The sequence below is a fragment of the Bactrocera tryoni genome, chromosome 3 (genome assembly GCF_016617805.1).
Source record: "Bactrocera tryoni isolate S06 chromosome 3, CSIRO_BtryS06_freeze2, whole genome shotgun sequence".
Classification (NCBI taxonomy): Eukaryota; Metazoa; Arthropoda; class Insecta; order Diptera; family Tephritidae; genus Bactrocera; species Bactrocera tryoni.
Window position 1 is genome coordinate 17,015,656 of NC_052501.1, and position 13,740 is coordinate 17,029,395.

The following is a 13,740-nucleotide window of genomic DNA, read 5'->3' on the forward strand; positions in this document are numbered from 1 at the left end:
GAACACTAAATTTTACTGAAGAAATTGCAGAAGGAAGCTGCACCCAGGCTGTTTTTAAAAATTGAAAACGGGCGCGGCCTCGCCCACTTATGGACCAAAAACCATATCTCAGGAACTACTAGACCGATTTCAATAAAATTCGGTACATAATATTTTCTTAACACCCTGATGACATGTACGAAATATGGGTGAAATCGGTTCACAGCCACGCCTTCTTCCAATATAACGCTATTTTGAATTCCATCCATGAAATCTCGATTATCACTTTATCATGCGAGAGTATAAAATGTTCGGTGACACCCGAACTTAGCCCTTCCTTACTTGTTAGTAATATGTATGAGTAAGTCTTACAAATTCTGCTTTGTGTTCGATATAAGTTTTCTTCCCTATGCCTTTAAAAGTGTATAAAATTGTTCGAAAAAAAAAATTTATATTAATACATTTACATACCAATCCTAAACTTGATATTACTACATAAAATTTTGTTGCTGTCAGTCTCTCACAAGTGGATCTTGAATAGGCCCAGAATAAAATGTACCAAAAATGAACTTGTTGTCACGGCATAACAACTCCTATAAAATTTTAAGTATGAAATGTTTTTTAAGAATCTTTTGTTATAAAATCTATCGGTCTAGTGGAATAAAAAATCTTTAATTTTTATTATTTGACAGTTAAGTGTAACAGCAGGTGCCAATACTTAAGATTTTTCACCCCAAACTATGCAGTTTCCTCATCGCAAATGTTAATGTATCTCAAGAGGCACTCTGAAAGCTACTGATCATCAAGCTACATGAGTACGTTTTTGAGAGTTGTTTAAGTTATGCCTATAAAATCATTCAAATTCAATGTCGAAATGGTCAGAAATTACAACTGCTTAGAACTTAATATTCTTGACTAAGAAATAACTAGAGGGTGCAGATTTTTACTAACAACAACTATTTGTTGATAAATTTGAGTGAAAAGAATTAATTTATCTAACTCTGTTCTATATATTCTAATATTTTATATAGCATTGCACTTGACTGCGATTGTTTTAATATATGTTCATAACCTTATTTAGATATTGGAAACTTTCTTTCTTTCCTTTAGCTGAAATTTCTGAAGTTTCATACAAGTAAGACTGAAGGTTTTGTTTCATAATTCAACTATTGAATGTTTAAACCCTTAAACTAGCGTAGTATTGGTATACGTCTGACCAAAATCTATTAGTTGACAACTCGTTGGATGCAGTGCTATAAAAATGCCAGCAGCTTGTGTGGAAAAAGAATGAAAATACTGCTTCCGAAAAAAATTCGCGAAATTTTAATTTTTCTGTAAAAATGTCTGCTAAAAATCCAATTTTCAGTTTTTTTCCTTTTGGCCAAGCTCTTAATTAATGTTTCAACTAAAACACGTGTTTTTCACTTTAGATGATACTGTAAGGGCTTATCCTGCCAACGCGGGCGCATCTTCTTTTCGAGGCGTCACCGGAAATGGCGTCGCAATGGTTGAGTTTAAAATATTTTTTTGTCCAAATATATCAGAATTTCTTTACTAATAGTGCATGTTTGCAACAATAAAAATTACTAATAAAATATTTCATTTTTTATATGAGAGAAAATTGTTGGAAAAAGGCTGTTTTTACACGAGGATTCTCATGTAACTTTTTAACCATTAGAAATGCATTTTTTAGGTAATGCAATTTTTTTAAACCATTTTTTAGCTTAATAAGCATCATTTAATTCGTCTGACCTCGAGTCACATAAGAAATATTGAAAGAATTTCTATTAATTATTTAATAAGTCTGGCTTTAACATGACAATGCATTTTGTGCTTCGCAAATTAACAATAAATCAGTCAACTTTTGCAAAATAATGTCTTTTATGGAAACTGTTCTCATAAAAGAGCAATAGGAAGCGCCCACTAAAATAATACTTTTCAATATATAACATCATTTTTATTACGAGCGCATTGCTAGATATTAAATCATTTCAAAAGTTAGCCAAATGACTTGCTTCTACTAATAACTGTCGACAATACAAAATTCACAGTAATAAAAACTAAAGAATGAACAATCATTTATGACAAGTGGCTCACGTGGCGCAACACGTAAACGCTTAGAGCATTGCGAGGAATTTCAAATATTTTTTTCACAAGCGCGAACATGTGCCGCTTTGACAGCTGCCGGCAGTTTGGCTTATGCAAGCGCGTACTTAAAATCAAAGTGTCTTTCAAATAAGCAAATTTATGTGCAAATACATACTTTGTACATCTGTAAGTGAGTATATATCAATGCAATGATTTTCAAATATCATAAGATAAATGAATAAGTAAATTAATGCAGCACATGTATGTACGTATGTAAATGCAAGCTTCTGTGTGTCGCTTAAGCACCATTTAATTACTCAAACTGCGGTTTTGCGCTATTTGCCTTTACTATGTTTAATGACTTTATTTTTTTTATTACTAGTTTAGAATTCTATGCGAGTAAGGCGTTTGATTTCAACTTACTTGTAACATCTGCTCGCTGCGAAAGCTGCAAATCTCTGTAAGGTGGAGCAAAGAGAGAGGGAATTAGTTTATATTGAGCGTTTAATAATTGTCAATAATTAAAATTATTTGCATAAACACAAATATAGTTTAATGGGTTTAGATTGTTAAATGAATAAATGCATTAGAATGACAATTAACCTTTTTATTATCTGGGCGTGCCAATGATCCTAAATGTAGTTCACGTGTCGGTAAAGATAAAAAGCAAAAAATATAATAAAATAATTATATTCAAGCAAGATCAGTTTCTAGGTCCATGAGAAGTAGTCAGCCAGTTGCTTACAGCGTTGTCTTGCCAATGCGAGACAAGTGCACAAGAGAAGCTCCATTGTTTTCCATGTGCCTTGCTCTAGACATTCCTGCAGACTTCTTGATCATCCAGCTCCATCCTGCGTGTTTTGCTACCAGACAGTGACCAGTTAGTATTCCGATCATGTTCCTACAGTCTCTTCTATAGAGTGTCAACAGGAATTTCGTGCACTACCGATTTAACATTTTGCACGTGACTTTAGCAGTTTTTGCATCCAGTTAGCTCATTCCAGCGGGTTTTGATTTTCTTTACCATGCTTCTGTTCAGATCGTCGCATAGACAATGTACGGCTTTCATCATGTTAATACTCGTTCACTATTTCATTGTCCTCGATGTCCTTTGTGGCCTGACGCCCAGTATAAGTGAAGTTGCTTACTTTTGGCAACACTTTTCATTGGGTAGCTTTTCAAAACATTTCCGGCCGATATGCGATAAGAGATTACAGCCTTGATTACTATCTATGTAGATATTGGTGCATTAGAGGCCAGCTCGGCGGCTTTCGCAGTAGCAAAGACCTCTGAAATATACTGCTGCTTTATACTTATGTCTGGACAGTATATTCTCGCACCCACTCCATCATCCGTTTTTGATAAGATGTAGTTGCCTCGCCTAACAGCAGAGCCTAAATTTAGCAAGCGGCGTAAAAAATATTATGAAATTCGCTTTTAACGAACAAGCCTTTCACGGCATGATTTTGGTATTTTCTTTGCGAAGACCTGGGTACTTTTTTTTACAGGGTATACAAGGTGCGTTCCAAAGTAAACAGGCCTAAAAAAACAGAACAAATGGATTTTTGGGCAAAATCAATTTATTTTATTCAAAATAGTCTCCTTCTGCTTCAATACAGCTTTTTGCACGGTCCAAAAGCATGCCGAATGAGTGTTTTAGCTCGTTGGACGATATGGCCGCCAGTATGCCGGTGCAAGCTTTTTGAGTGGCCTCTACGTCTGCATAACGCTTTCCTCTCATGGGAAAATGCGTTTTTACGAAAAGGAAGAAGTCGAACGGTGCCATATCAGGTGAATACGGGGATTGGTTAATGGTTAAAATGTGATATTTGGTCAAATAATCGGTCACAAGATGTCCTTCGAATGTTGGATTCTGTGCAATTTTTGGCCGTCAGTCACTTTGTGTGGAAAAAACCCTCCTCACACCTTTCGTAAGCCCAAATGTTCGATCAAAAAGCAATAAATCGATGTTTTGGAGATGTTCAATTCCATTTCAATGATGATTTCGGCTGATTTTTGTTGAATTCACAAACAGTTTCGATGGAATTTCCGGTGGTTACGGATTTTGATTGGCTCACATGTTGATCGTCATTTTTGTCCTCATGACCACTTTAAAAACGTTGAAACCACTCTTGTACTCTGCTACGGGATAGGAAATCATGGCCATAAACTTGTTTCATCAATTGAAAGGTTTCGGTTAAAGTTTTAGTAATTCTAAAACAAAATTCAATGTTGGCTCTTCGTTCTAAGCTCATTTTCGCAATAATAACACAAACATACTGACACCTAAAACGCAACAACTTCACTTCCTAATCAATGAAATGTAATGAAATTCTCACTGGTCAATCGATAAGAACAGCAAATTCTAACGCTCTAGTCGACATATAGATGGCGCCACCAGGGGGCGCTAGATTCCTCTTTACTTTGGGACGCACCTTGTATTAAGTTTACTACGATATCTGTAACACCCAGAAGAAAACGTCGAAGACCCTATAAAGTAAATATAGTATATAAATAATCAGCGCGACAAGCTAAGTCAATTTAGCCATGTTCATCTGTTTGTACGTTCTTCTGTATATACAGTGTGCGACAAAACTAAAGCACGGAATCTACCTTGTCGGTATTTAACTGGATAAAATCATAAATTATGCATTACTTGATGTTTTATTGATCTGTATTATTAGTTCATGTATTCTTCTTTTAAAATTAGTAAAAATTAAACAATTTAACTTACTAAAATATTATATAAAATTAAATATATGAAGAACTCCAAAAATCTGGTGCGACAAAACAAAAGCACATAACTAAGAATTTACATTAATTGTTTGTGTAGTTATTACCTAATCAGAAAAATATTAATGCATATTCAGTTGCAGTTCGTCATTCAGTACGGTTGGTTGTATGTTAAAGAGAAAGATATTTCAATGGCTCGAAATAAGTATTCTGTTCATTTTAGAAAAAAATTTGTTAAGGATTTTAAGAAAAGAGAATCGGTTATGACTATTGCAAAAAAGTTTGGAATAAATCATCCTAATGTTTCCCGAACATTTAGCTGATTTGGCAAATCAAGCTCTTTGGTTCCAGCGCATAGAGGTAGACGGCCGTGGAGAGCAACCGAACGAGAGGATAAGGGAGTCATTCGGGCAATAAAAAATTACCCTTTTATATCGGCAATATCTATTGTAAGACAATTACGGTTAAATATATTACAGAGATCCATACAACGTCGAGCTGTCGAAGGGGAATTTTCATGCTACCTGTAGCAAGTTATTGCAAAAAAGCCGTATTATTTATTTAAAGAACAGACTGGCGTGATTGGAATTTGTGAGGATGCACATAAATTGAGCGATTACCAAATGGCAAACTGTACTTTTTTCTGGCGAATCGAAATTTAATATCAGAGATTGAGATGGGCTGAAGCTGGTAGGCAGACCGAAGAGACAACGCCTAAATCAACGTTATAAAACAAGCGCGGTGAAACATGGTGGAGACAATGTACTAGTGTGAGGTTGTTTTCCAGGGAATGCAATAGGATAAATTCATCATATAAACAGTATAATGGACAAATATAAGCATAAAAATATTTCTCAGAATATTAATGCTGCCACATGTTGCAGAAGAAATGCCTTTAAAATGGAGTTATCAACATGACAACGACCAGAAACACACTGCTATTTGTGTAAAACAGTGGTTCGTTGATAACGGGAATGAGGTTTTGAAGCGACTCGCACAATCACCTGATCTCAATCCCATAGAGAACCAATGGTAAATTGTAGATCGAAAAATCAGACTTGAGAATTGTAAAAATAAGGCCGTTTTATACATTCAAGTGAAGGTAGCATGGAAAAGCATTTCCTGGGACACATCAAATTAATTAATTGAGTCCATGCCTAGCCGATGTGCAACTGTATTGAAAAATAAGGGATACGCAACCAAATATTGAAAGACATAAATTTTTCAATCATAAAACCATTTCGTGCTTTTGTTTTGTCGCACCAAATTTTAGGAGTTTTTCATATATGGTATTTTATATATTTTTAATAAGTTAATTTGTTTAATTTTTACTAATTTTAAAAGAAGAATACATGAACTAATAATACAAATCAATAAAACATCACGTAATGCCTACTTTATGATTTTATTCGGTTAAATACCGACAAGGCAGATTCCGTGCTTTAGTTTTGTCGTACACTGTATGTGAACCAATCTCTTAGTGTAAGAATATTGGTCTGGAACTTAACAAACGTCCTTTCCCAGCAAGAAGCTGTTCATTAATCGGAACCGCCGATAATGGACAACTATAGCATAAAGCTGTCATAAAAACTGAACGATCGCAAAAACATGCTTATAGGAAAGACTATTTCATTTGACGAGGTATGTTCAAAAAAATTTGGCAGAGATTATTATTATGAAAAATGTGCCTGTGGAGGGATTTATAGGGATTTATATATTTTTAACCACTTTTCAAATGATTTGACACCAATTCATTTAAAGTATCTATTGAAAACCAAACCCGTTGTGAAAAAATGCTTATTAAAAGTTTAAAAACTGGATTGGATTGCGAATTCTTTTCATGCCAGCTAAAGAATTAAGTATATAGTAACCTATAATAATTCTATATTTTTGAGTATCGTGGCCAACAAAATTACTTTTGAAAGTTTCAAAATACTTATTATTTATTTTAAATGTCAGCTCAAAGTCTTCTTTTTATATGAGACTTTTAGGTAGGTTTTGGGTATAATATAGGTATAATTTAGGTATAAACCAGGTATAATCGAGGTATAATCCCCGCATTCCCTCTCATATTTCGAAAGCTTTTTGCGCATCAACAAACTTTTGAAATCGAACCCTTGCTTGCCTTACTTTATTAACAAAAAACAACTAGTTTTGAACATAATAATTTGCATAACTCGAATGATTTTGTATGTCAGTAGGAATTTCGTTAAAAATTATGCATTAAAATGATTGATAACTCAACTGTTTGCATTCTATAATTAAATTTAAAACAGCTGAATTAACACCAGCACCAGTTAATACGGGCTAACCGACAGCTTCAACAACATAATGAATAGCACATTTAAATATTAGTTTGCATTTTTAATTTTTAATGCAAAAGTGGCGAACACAAAGCAAAATTATGGAAAAACGAACGGGTAATCAACGGTAGTTGTTAGAAGAATTGTAGAATTGAGAATTTCATACATAGTTATACACATATGTACATATAAACATTTTGCTACTGAAATATAGCAAATAGCGGTGCATACATATACATATTATATTGTGTGTATATATGTATGTTTGTGTGTATGTGTATGAGTATGCAGCCGTTGGCGCACAATAAGCTTAATCAATGGCACACCAAGTGAAATCAATTATGTAAATAAGTGCTTCATCAGCAGCAACAACAAAAAGAACGAAGTAAAAATGTATTGTATATGAAAACGCTTGTGCAGTAAACTAATCATTTTAAGTATCACAAGAATCGTTAACTAATAACTATTAACGATTTGTAAAGTATGTAATTAACTAGTCAACAGACACACATACATAGTTAGACTCCCTGTGCACTGAAAAAGCGTAACTAAATACAAAAAAATAATAAAAAGAAGTTTAAAGGAAGAAATTGAAGAAAAATTTAATATAATTTTAATTTTAATTTAAGATAAACTTCTGCTATGAAAATGATTAAAAAATGTTAAATAAATAATAATATTTCTTTTTTTAATTATTGTTTTCATTTATTTAATTTTTTTTTAATTAAATTAATTAAATTTTTTTTTATTTTACTTATTTAAATTAATTATTTTTGGTGTTAAATTATTTTTTATTTTTCAATTACTCAATTATTTAATTATATGAAATTATTAATTAATTTTAAAATTTTTTAATTAAATAATTAAATTAAAATAAATAAATTATTAATAAATTTTTTAAATTTCCAATTGTGATCTCTATTTATTCAATTTTTCTTTTAAATTAAATTAATTATTATGTTTTAATTAATTAACTAATTTTTTTAATAAAAAAAATATTAAATGAAAAATAAATAAAAAAATGAAAAACAAAATATTATTATCTATTTATTTAATTTTAAATAATTTTCATAGCGGAAGCATATTTGAATGCTAACATCGTCGCTTTGTAACTGTAATTATTTTCATGTTTTGGTTTTTTAACAATCAGCTGTTTGCCTAACAGCCTCATTTACATGTGTACAATGTTGTAGGCATGTATTATAGTATTTTCTTTATTGCAAGTGGGCTGCTTCGTTGTTACTTTGATAGGCTGGCACATGTTTGTTGGTTATATAACAAGAACCTTGCCCTTGGAAGCAACATTGTTGGAGTTTTTTTACGATGACTTGTATGTTAATAAATTTGATGTATTTTCTACGCTAGTGTTATGTAAACATATATTTTTTGAGCCTCAAATAAAGTGTCTAAAGATAGAAGGGCGTTAGTACATATAATAGAATAAAAATGAGCTTATGCTTGTAGTAACGATTAGAAAGATTGATGGAAAATATTTAATAAAAAACCTTTAAAAATTTGTATGTGCTGAGATTTTTCTAGGCTTGAAGTCGTAATTAAATTAATTAACTTTTTTTACGCTTTGCTGAATAATTCTGAAATTAATGCAAATAAACAAGCCTTCAATATTTCCTATTAATATTCTACTTAGCTTAAGTGTTAACGAACAAAAATATTGCTTTTTTGTGAAGGTGCATTCCAATAGATTGAAAACTGGACTTTCAGACGGCTAAACATCTCTTGCTGTGAAACCAGAAATACGTCTTTTAGGCCACTGCTTTGGTAGTTTTTGCCTTGTATGCTGAAGGAGAATCTTGTTGGAAAATCTAATGCTTTTCTTGGAAATTTTTTGGAGTAATTTTTGTCGTTTTTGTACTGAGAACATCTTCGACAGTAATTTTTTTCACCTGTAAAAAGGATAGACGCCGCTTGTGTCTGTTGAGCCTAATGTGCTTTTAGCGCGTTGTCAGAAGATACCCGACGGTAAGTTTGCATATGGAGATCGTTTCGAAAAAGTCTTGACGTTAATCAGGTCGATATATGCATTTCCCTTGACTTTTTCTGTTTTCTAAGGAGATTTCTATATAAGCGCAAAGCTACAGCGGAACCACAGGTAACTGAAGAGTTGACGAGCAACCAAAGAAGGGCACCCTATCAGAAAAATGAGAACGGCTCCATTAATCTTATCGAATGCCAGCTGCATAAGTTGTGCGAAAGAAGGCGAGATGAAGATATCTCAAATTAAACATCTACGAAAATTTGTATTGACCACAAGACGCTTTGACAATATGTGTACACACTGCATACAAATTATAATAAATAATAACGGCACTTTTTTTAAAATTGTTCTCATATATTACTATGCATATGTTTAGTAAACTTGTATGGCAGGATTAAGTACACACAAACTGAACAAGTTTATACATATTTAATGATTCTTTCACAAATATCATGGACGATAACAACATCTGATGCGTCGGCGTTACGAGTTTTCGACAGAAAGGTTCTGCAAATACGCCAGTCAATGGAACGATGAGCTGTACGAGAGATACGACGACATAGACATAGTTCAGCAAATTAAAAGAGAGGGGCTACGCTGGCTAGGTCATGTCGTCTGAATGGACGAAAACACTCAAGCTCTGAAAGTATTCGACGCAGAACTGCTCGGGGGAAGCAGAGGAAGACGAAGATCTCCATTCCGTTGAAAATACCAGGTGGAGAAGGATCTCGCTATACTTGGAATATTGAATTGGTGTCAAATAGCAAAAAGGAAGAACGACTGCCGCGCTGTGGTAAACTCGGCTATAACCGCGTTAGCGGTGTCTATGCTAATAAAGAAGAAGAAGACGAATGGTATTCGAATAGCTTCCACTTAACTTTGGTCGGTATAGATTATATTTATCGAAATAAAAACCAATAATTTAACAATGCCAATACAAAAAAAGAATATCCTTATTTACAACCTAACAGGTGGTATTGAACCCTCAAAGTTCGTAAGTGCTATCATCTCAAAGTTTTCAATAGGTATAAACCAGCCTAGAAAAAGCTCCAGAACTTTTTTTTTATTATGAAAAATAAAACTAAAATACGATCAAGTATAATTAGAATCTTGAAATTATTAAATTTACTGAAATATATGATGATAGCAAGCGATGTTAACTTCAATTCCTTGTTATGGAATCAAATATTTTAGATGTAAGAGATGACTCAATCTTTAAATATCGCATTTAAAAGTGCAAGATTGATCTAGTCTTTGTAACGGCTGTACCTTTTAAAAATCAGAGTTTCAGTTGATAAACTAGAGTACTTTGGCGCATTTGGAATAGTTTAAGTATTAATTAGGGTTGGAGATCCAGTAAAAAATATATAAAAAAATATTAAAACAAGCTGCGCCGAAGCTAATATAGCCTTTACAGAAACATTTCTTTTATTATTTATTTAGTTCAGTTTGTATGGAAGCTATATGCTATTGTAATCCAACTTGATCAATTTTTTCGGAGATTATATTATTACCTTAAGCAATATTTCGTGTTAAATTTCGTGAATATACCAGGTCAAATGCGAAAGTTTTTCATAGTATAGTATGCTATAGTATTTCATAGTATTTCATGCTATAGTAATCCGATCTGAACAATTTTTTCGGAGTTTATAATATTACCTTAAGTAATCCATGTCGAATTTCGTGAAGATACCACGTCAAATGCGAAAGTTTTAATACAAGAACTTGATTCTGATCGTTCAGTTTGTATGGCAGCTATATGTTATACATAGTGGTCCCAATCAGCAGTTCCGACAAATGAACAGCTTCATGACGAGAAAATGACGTTTTCAAATTTTCAAAACGATATCTTAAAAACTGAGGGACTAGTTCATATATATACAGACAGACAGATAGACAGACAGACGGACATGGCTAAATCGACTCAGCTCAACATACTGATCATTTACATACATATTTTATAGAGTCTTCGATGCTTCCTTCTGGATGTTACAAACTTCGTGACAAACTTAATATAGCCTGTTCAGGGTATAAAAAATTTAAAATAAATATCAAAGTATGTTTGATTTCATATTAAGGGCTTCCAACGAACAAATTCCAACTTCAAGTTGCTTTAGGCTTTACTGTAGTATTTGCTCAGCCTTACGTATGCAAATAGTTAAAGGTTGTAAATTTCATTAAAAATACGCCTTCCACCCAGAAAGTAATTACAGATCGATGTGAAGTAAAACCCACCACCAGAACCCATAAATTTATGACGTGCCTTTATTGCTTCAGCTGCCTTAGCTGCATTTAAACGAGTATAAACGAGCATAAAGTGCGACTTGATGCTTGGACTGCTAAGTACATGCGATTTAGAATTCAATGGAATGTAATGCCCAACAAAATGCACTAAAATTAATTCAATGCCACAGCGAATGCAAGAACGAATCGATTAAGCGCGCACAAAGACGGACGACACCTGTGCATAATAAGTGTGAATAAAATAATAAAGGTGCGTAAAGCAGAGTAAATCAAGTGAAGCGCAGCTTAAGGAAACATTAAAAAACAATAATAACAAAAATATTATTAAAAAGCGCTAATAAATAAAATTAAATATAAAAAAATTAATAAAAAGCAATTAAAAATTAAAATTAAGAGTCTACAAAATAAAAAAATAAAAAATATAAAAAATGGAAAAAATTAGACATCAGACGGTACGAAAAACACAAAGATTTGGAAAAAAAATACCGCCGCTAAGCAGTCTAATGAACACTGACCGTGTCGTCGTTTGCCGTCAATAGCAGAGTTAAGGCCAAGCTATTTGGGTGACCGGTTGTAAAAATTAAATATGAAAAGCAACAACAAACAAAAATTAAATAAAACAAGCGAGCAAAATGCGAAACGCATAAATTTCAGTAGAAATAGAAACAAACGTAAATTGAAGAGCAAGCACACATACACATACACATGCAAACATTATCTACGTAAGAGGCATTCCAAAGTAAAGCAAAAACAGAAGCGGTATGCAAAGTAACGTTGAAAAACTGCGCCTGATATGATTTTAATTTGTGCGACCATCAAAAATGTCGTTGGCGGGGTTATACTCCTTTGTTGTTGTTAAAGCTAAAGGCGCTTTTCTGTTTTATTTCGGTGTTTGTTATTGTTTTCGAATGTCTTACTAACTGATTAACCGATTCGATGAACCGTTGATGAACGGTGGTGGCCGTCGTCTATCGTAATTGCCCGCTCTTCGCTGTCAGCTCGGCGGCAGGCAATAAGCCTCGGGTGTGCTGTCGCTATCGCTGCCGCTGTTGGTGGCGATTTTTGGTTGCTGGTGAAGCCAGTGACTTTGCTTTGTCGTCAGCATCGATTTGATTTTAATTAACCTTGCATTAGCCGATTTTTTAATAACGGGTAGCGAATTAGGTAGCAAATTAGGTAGCGTGGAGGTAAAAAAGAATCTGTTGAGGCATAAGGAGCGGTAACGTTAGTAAACAGTTATACTTACAGATAAATATTGTTAGATATACATACATTGCAATTTATGAGTTTTGTTTAAGGCTACTGAGTTAGTGGCGGCATGAAATCGAAAGTTGAAGTTTAAAATTTGAAATTATTTTTTATTAAAAAAAAAAAAAAATTAAAGTTAAATTAATAACAAAATATAATTAACATATATATAACAGTTTTTGTAAATTAAAATATTTTTTATACGTACACATACTTTTGTAACAAAATGCTGAAGTTTTTAGCAGCTCTGTGAAAATTTTAAGGAAATAAATTTCAAAAAACATGAAAACATGTAAATATATGTACATATATTGAATTTTTATATACATATATATATTATTTTTTTATTTTAATATTAATTAAATTTATTTAATTTTTTAAAGGAAAACGCAAAACATTTTTGTTGTAGTAACAACTATTTAGTAAGCTTAGAATTTAATTAAAAATATTATCCTTTTTATTATTTTAATATTTTTTAGTTTTTTTTTAAATTTTTTTAATTATTATTTTTTTTTTTAATTAATTATTAACTCAATTTTAATATAATTATTATTTTACATTAAAAAAAAAATATTTTTTTAATTATTATTTGTTAATTTTTATGTTATTTAATTATTTTATTTTTAATTTTTTTTTTTCAACCAAAATTATGTGAACAAAATATAAATTTTATTTTTTATTAGTTATATATTACATTTTTGTTTTTAGTATAAAAAAATATTTTTTTAATTATTATTTCATAATTTTTTAAATACAAAATAACATTAGTTTTATATTTAAAAACACTTTTTTTTTAACCAAACAATTTTTTTTTATTATTTTAATATTTTTTTGTTTTGTATAATTATAATTTTGTTTTTCAATTTTCATTTTTTTAAATTATTTTAATGCAAAATTATTTTAATGCAACATTTTCTGTTTTGTATAAAAAAGCATGTTTATAAAAAATAATGATATTATTTTTTAACAAAAATGTTTGTGTTAATTAAATTCAGTTTTTAACAATTTGAAGGAAAAATAAATAAAATTAATTGCACAAAATCATTTTTAAAATAACAATTTTGCTTAAAATTTAGTTACTTTTTCTATTGTTGTATTATTGCATTTTATAGCCTAAAATGCAAAACACAACAAGTAAGGAAGGGCTAA

General features: G+C 31.6%; 1 protein-coding gene across 1 annotated transcript in view; it reads right to left on the reverse strand.

Moving 5' to 3' along the window:
* Positions 1-13,740, reverse strand: part of LOC120773124 — a 112,165-nt gene that overhangs the window by 40,739 nt on the left and 57,686 nt on the right. Inside the window, exon 3 of the mRNA XM_040102119.1 lies at positions 2,491-2,525. The gene's annotated coding sequence lies outside the window, so the exon portion shown is untranslated. The remainder of the gene's footprint in view (positions 1-2,490; positions 2,526-13,740) is intronic.